Raw genomic sequence first — 7,082 nt, forward strand, 5'->3', positions numbered from 1 at the left:
ACACATGGTCAGCGTGTTTATTCTACGTATGTCTGTCAATAAAACGGGCTACCGCTCTTATAGATTTATAGTAGCCCGGCGGGCGTCAGCTGAAACATTTCAGTAGCCCGATGAAAAAATTCTGTAGCCCCCGGGCTCCGGGCAATGGATTTGTCGGACACTGCTATATAAATTGTACACTGAAGTTTCTTTAGCTAATATTTTTCTTATGTTGACAGACCATTGACATTGCTGGGGTTTGTTGAGATAAATACTTATTATCATCAGGGGCAGGAAGACATTATAGACATTAAACAGCGTATCATTACGTAGACAACAGTTGCACAACTGTATGCGTAAAAGGTAAATCAGTATATTAATAATTATGTTGACAACTAGCTTACGTAGCAACGTCCGAAAATATGAAATATCCGACATCTATTTCAATATTTAAAATTCAAGATATAATGACTACTGAACTGTTTTACTTTAAGGAAAAAACAGTAAAAGTATGTTTTTTATGAAAATGAAACACAACAAACAATATACTTATCATGATAACGGCTAAACGACTTATTATCCCAATATAACACTGTCATTGAATCGCACATTTCAATTAAAAATTATTCCCCTTGAATGTTAATGCATATTGATATAACGAATTCATCAAACGTTATCAAACATGAGTAATTTGCATTGCATCGGATTCCCACAATATTATGTGGATGTAAATCGGATCCGGTTGTTGTTTATGTGTCAAGCTCATTTTGCCAGTGAGATACTTAAATTTCTTGCGTAGTAAAATCGGCTAGATTGAACTTTACCGGTACGCAGTTGTTTACCACTATCAAATCTACTGTAAAGTACACAAAGATACTTACATAATTCTGCCGTATCTGTCTGAATAAACATCCGCTGCACAAAATATAGACATTTGTATTAATGATTATTAAACACAATCATATTTTTCTGTGTTTATTGAATTAATGACACTGAGTTTCTTTGTCGCGTTACAAGATGGCGGATGTCTAACGCTGTTTGTGAAGTGACGTCACAATGTTTATTTGAGCGCGTGCCCGTTCCCACAAAAAAAGTTTAAACACAAAATACTCGAAAACTTGATTTTTGCCAGGTATAACCCCTACGCCAACAGGTAGATCGCATTCTGGTCCATATACATGTCAAATTTCAGCAAACGTGTTCGGCCAGTTTTCAAGCGCCCCAAATCGCGGCTATATGCCTCAACTTAACGAAACTTAGCCCCCTTTATCATTCGTTCGATTGAACGTCATCAATGATGACGTCCAATACATCACTCATTCCATATGCTGATACATCAGCATGTAGTTTTGATTGTGAAAATACAATAAAAGATAAAAAGATAAATAAACGTTTGGAAGCAATGGAAGGAAAAAAATAATAATATAACGTGTATTTGTCTTAGACCAGGGTTATTGTGTCATTTCGGAGAAAAATGTAAGTTCTAGTCTAATGAAATGTAACTAGAGTTTATATATTAAAAAGTGTAAATTTTAGATATGAACGGTATATTTAGTATATATTTGAAACACAATATATGTGCTTATATGTACTTGCTGTGCTTGTCAGTTTGTATATGCTTATGTGTACTTGTCAGTTTTTTATGTGCTTATATGTACTTGCTGTGCTTGTCAGTTTGTATATGCTTATGTCAGTTTTTTTATGTGCTTATATGTACTTGCTGTGCTTGTCAGTTTTATATGTGCTTATGTGTACTTGCTGTGCTTGTCAGTTTTATATTTGCTTATGTGTACTTGCAACCTTTTATTTGTGAGGAAGCTGCTGACCAGTTCAATTCGAATCTGTTTCAATTTGATACCTCGTGTTTACCCACTTTCTTAGCTCATTTTGTGTTTGGTTTCTTCTTAGTCTTTAAACTCACAATTTTTTACGGCAGTTTTTTATTTTTTTATTTTTTATTTTTTAGATCAACTTATAGATCAAGATCAGCGGCCTCCTGCACAATATTTCTTTAAATAGTATGAAAACTATTAGAATGTAATACTGTGATTTCATTAACTTATCAGCATGCAAATCATATCTATTAACTTAATTTTGCTATATTTTATTGCCATATTGTAGCTATTTTATACTTGTTACATTTATACACATGTTTATATAGTCGGATCAAAAGCCTTAATGGCTTATGTTCTCTATTTATGTCTTGCCGACTCAAAATAAATCTAAACTTAATTTTTTTTATCTTTTTCACATCCAATACACTTGTTTGTATATGAAGCTTTAATAAAGTCCTTGATGGTGACATCTAAATGATGTCGTGTATATTACAGTTATGCCGTATCTGACTAGTCGCCTCTCGTGTCGGAACGGATATCTCAGTGGCAGAGCGTTAGAACACTTATAAGGATCCCGGCACGGCCACGTTGCGTATTTAATGATTGGTCATGGAATCGTTTCTTCGACCAAACAATTCAGAAAGTAAAGCACTATTTTTCGGCTTCGGTTGTATGCGGTTAATTATGATATCATATTATGTTTCATTTATAATTTTTGAACGGCCACTGTCTGAAAATAAAAACAAAATCACAGGATTTTAAACAGAATAACCATTTCAAACTGACTAAAATATTTTTAAATGTCATCAAGAATGATGATATCACGTTACTTTATTTCCTATATATTTTTTTAACGAACGTGTATAGTGAATTAGGGATGTCAAGCTCCATCGGATTCTATTGATTTTTATCAAAGGCATATAAGATGTACATACTTATTCACCCATTGGATGTTGATCTCACGTAACTTTATTTCTTATATTTTTTAACAAACGTGCATAGTGAATTAGGGATGTTAAGCTCCATCGGGTTCTGCTCATTTTTATCAAAGGCATATAAGATGTATACATTTGTATACTTATTCACACATTTCATAGGTATGTCTAAAATAAAAAGTATGACTAACGTGTATACGATTGTTTAAGTTATAAAATATATATAAAATATATATTGTCCGTCATCTGTAAAAAAGGGATTTAATAATGCATGTGCATAAAGTGTGATATTTTTCGTTTCAAGAAAGTCTCTTCTGATTTTCTTGTATACTTGAAAAGAAGTAATTCGAGGAATATTTATTTAATCGGAATGCCATGTAAGACATATCCTCGTTGGTTGTTATGTTCAAAACCTGGTGAAAGCAACATGTTTTTACGCTTTTATATTTTTCCTTCTTTATTATTATGATCACAAATACGTGTTACACGGTCTTGAATTGATAACCATCATCACACAAAGCAGTTGATAGACTTAGCCAAACTCCCATGCACGTTAAGTTACTTTTGTTGTAGCTTCATCAGTTGTTTATGAATCAAAAGCTTCCGCAATTAAACAAAAACAAATAGAAAATAATAAAATGATTGCATGTTTCATGAAAAATCATCATAGTGAAAAAATGGTAATTTATTCGTGACGGTCCATTTTTGAGAAAGTACAAAATTTAAATACATTTCAATCAAGCGTTGTTGTATCAGTTTTCCACTCATGGCCATGTCAAACAGGCCTAGCAGAAAGAAGTTGTGTTCCACGCTTTCCGATCTTCTCACCCATTCGGGTTTCGGCCTTTTCTTAAGGAGCGTTTGGCTTATCGTTTTTCTGTTGGTTCATAACCTTTAACTTCTTAATGAATCGCCGTAACAAGGTTATATGCCGTAACAAGGCAGGGTCCTACACAAATAAAGTCCCTGAACAAGGTTATATGCCGTAACAAGGTCATATACCATCAGCACACCGTGATGCCTGATTCCATAGGATAACAATTCGACCATGTAACCATTTTCGAGCTAAATCCATATGTAAACGTTAAATGGTTTAGAACTTTCAGTGTGTTTGGCTATCCCAATATTGACTGTAGAACAACAAACAAGGCATGGTGCGCTGTCTCCTTAGTATGCTTTTGGCTCTTACACTTGTTTTTGGTTTCAATGCATCAAACGTATATCATATGATGTAAACAATCTGATCAATCAAATCAAAGTAAACGGCATCTTCATTGATTGGTCCTTTTGAAAACAATTATTCGGAACTGTTGCGGAACACGCGCGAGTGGTCTTATTGGCCTTTTTAATTTTAACCATATATGTAAACGCCTTCATCTGAAATTCACTATTATGTGTAGAAATGACATCATCGACACGCTTTAATAATGCTCAATACATGTATAAGTAATCCCTCTTGGTGTGAAATAAGGTCGCACATATTGGAAGTATATAGTCAAGAACATATCATTACGTTTACATGTTATATTACGATAATCATATTTTATATAATTAAATATAATTATACGACCTAACAAATATTCTTTTTAAAAGACACTTTAAAAAATATATTTTGCTATACATTGATCATTATGTCCAGTGAATATTATTATTCCTTTCAGAGCATTACCGTCTACCATATCTTCAAACCCGTTTTCATAAGTTTAATCAATGGAGGTAACTCGTGCAGGACCCTCAAGCGCGAAAAAGGGTTTATTCCAAACTGTATATATTTGGTAGTGGCTGTATTCTTATCAAACTGTATACATTTGATAGCGAATGTATTCTAATGAAATTTTTTTAACAATCTGAAATCTGTGAACAAGGTCCCATTAAGACCATTAAAAGTGTATCTGTTTGTTTTGTTAAGCAGGTAACTGATAGCAAACTAAAGCCGTGTTGTCAATTTCCTATATGAATTATATCCCATTAAATGGCGAGGGTATTGCATTTTTATGTGTTTGCTCATCCGTTTCAACCGTGAATTACCATCAAGCTGTGTAAAGCTGTGTCTAATGTTTTGGGGGAAAGTAACTAAGTATAAATGTGTTTCTAATGGGCGCCAAAACTTCTCAGGCTTGTTTCCGTAACACCACTATTTCCCGAGTGCAAATATACAAATGCTCCGTCGAAAGTACAATGTGTGATTGCCTTTGGTCATTAAATTTATGCAGAAATTACATGAGCCGTGCTGTGTGAAAAGGGGGTTTAATGCAAATGCGTACAGTGTCGTCCCAGATTAGCCTTCTGTCCGCACAGGTTAATCAGGTACAAAACTTTCCGCTTTAATGATATTTTTCGTTTAAAGAAAGTCTCTTCTAAACAAAAATTAAGTTTAGGCGTAAATTGTCGTCCCTGATTAGCCTGTGCGGACTGCACATGTTAATCTGGGACGACACTTTACGCACATGCATTTAACCCCTTTTCACGGATTAAAAAACCCCTGAGATTGTGCACTTCGACATTTTTTATTGTGAGCGGTTAACAACATTATAGAGGCTTGGCATTTAACACATACAGGTATTTTTACAATGACAAATTTAATTAATTTAGCAATAGAAAGCATATCATTTTTAAACGCAAATGCATTTTCAGTATCAATCTATTGACCGCTAATACATGCTTCATGCTGATTCCTTACATTCATATGCACAAACTTGCTGGTATTGTGAAGCTCAGAATGCAATACACTTACAACACAATTATATATAATACATTTGATTTTAATATGATAAATCAAAAACCAAAAGTCAATCATGTAAACAATTTTAAAAAGTTAAAAGAATTGAACGTTTTATCATTTATTCAAGTAAGATATTGTGTACGTTAAAGAGATCGACCAATGTTTATCGAAAAGACCTTTACAAATTCTGGTCTGTACAGAGGATTAACCAAATAGGCATTGCAGACAGAAGTCCCACGATGTATTTCCTAATCGCCAGTTTTGCTCGCCAACTCGTTCCTCGGCATTCGCAATAACAACATCCGGGTCGTTTGGCGTAACAGATTTAGCGCAACGATAGATCTTTAGAGAATCTTTTTTCAAATTTATATTAAGCGTTTCCTTCATTATTGTGCGTGTTGCCAAAATACCTTTTGTTCCGTAATGAATCACGGTCATAACGCGTTTCTTTTCGTCGAAAGAGGTCAGCACACCTTGGTGGTTCAGTGCCCAGTACGGAAATTCTACAATGCATCCAACCTTCATCTCATCCCATGTGTATACGTTAAAGAGATGAAGAGTTCCGTGGAACGTTGTGCATTGTGATATGGGTTGCATTCCAAGCTTTGCCCATTCAACAAAATGACAAGACATGTTGTCAAATATAGAGTGACGTTGTTCACCTATTCTGCTTTTGGCTCTTTTGATTACGATTTCTGTCTCCAATGTTGCGCACGTGAACGATATAACCTGAACGCTATCCTTTCTTAAATCAAAGTAAACGTTCTCTTCTTTTATTGTTCTGTATGAAATGAGAGAATCGGTGCCGTAATGGATGACTCGCAAGCGACCTTGTTGGCTTTTATTGCTCGAATCTGCCACGACAACCCCATCATGTGATAGCCCCCAATACGTATAACGAATGACATCCCCACTACGTATCTCCTGAATGTTACTGGCCCCTCTTAGTGTAAAATTAGGTCGCACATTCTGAAATTCAATGAGCTTGGATGAGTTAAATTATAAAAAAAAGAATTCAACGATATAAATTGTAATATGTATATTTTAATATCAAAATTAAATTAATTTATGAAAATGAACGCTAAGACTCGTAACTTAAATGTAGAACTACGCATACGCATTTGACCATACATGTATTTTCAAATCAAAATTATGAAGTAAATGTAGTACATACCATTTCAAAAGCAGTTGAAGTGTAAAACTCACCAACTTGTATGTCGAGTCAATGTAACGTACGTACACATGATTATTTGCCGCACGCGATAATAAGGTTACTGATAAGTATCCCAATTAAAGGGTCGTGTTCGTAGACGAATTGCTATACATATTTGTGTTACATACAAAACGTTGATGTCAAGGTCAACAAACCATTTGTGACATATTAATTTGCATATTTCTAATTAACAATGTCGTTCATTGATAACCACCACCTGAAAGTAATACCATTTAGAGAGTAGTTGCCACACGAAACGATTGATACTTTCTTCGCAAAATACACACGAAACGTTTTAATTAAGTATGACATATACTGTTAAAAGAATTGAATAACATCCATGAAATTTCTCGTATTTTACTCAAATAGGACGTGTATGACTAAATACTTAATTAGCT

General features: G+C 34.2%; 1 long non-coding RNA gene across 1 annotated transcript; it reads right to left on the reverse strand.

Annotated features, from left to right (window-relative positions):
* Positions 1-5,311: 5,311 nt before the first annotated feature.
* LOC127861139 (uncharacterized) lies at positions 5,312-6,785 on the reverse strand. The gene is made up of 2 exons (XR_008040095.1): positions 6,646-6,785; positions 5,312-6,440 (listed from the first exon to the last, which is right to left on the reverse strand). It is a non-coding gene; the product is annotated as an uncharacterized LOC127861139 (long non-coding RNA).
* Positions 6,786-7,082: the final 297 nt, after the last annotated feature.

The sequence above is a fragment of the Dreissena polymorpha genome, chromosome 15 (assembly GCF_020536995.1).
Source record: "Dreissena polymorpha isolate Duluth1 chromosome 15, UMN_Dpol_1.0, whole genome shotgun sequence".
NCBI lineage: Eukaryota > Metazoa > Mollusca > Bivalvia > Myida > Dreissenidae > Dreissena > Dreissena polymorpha.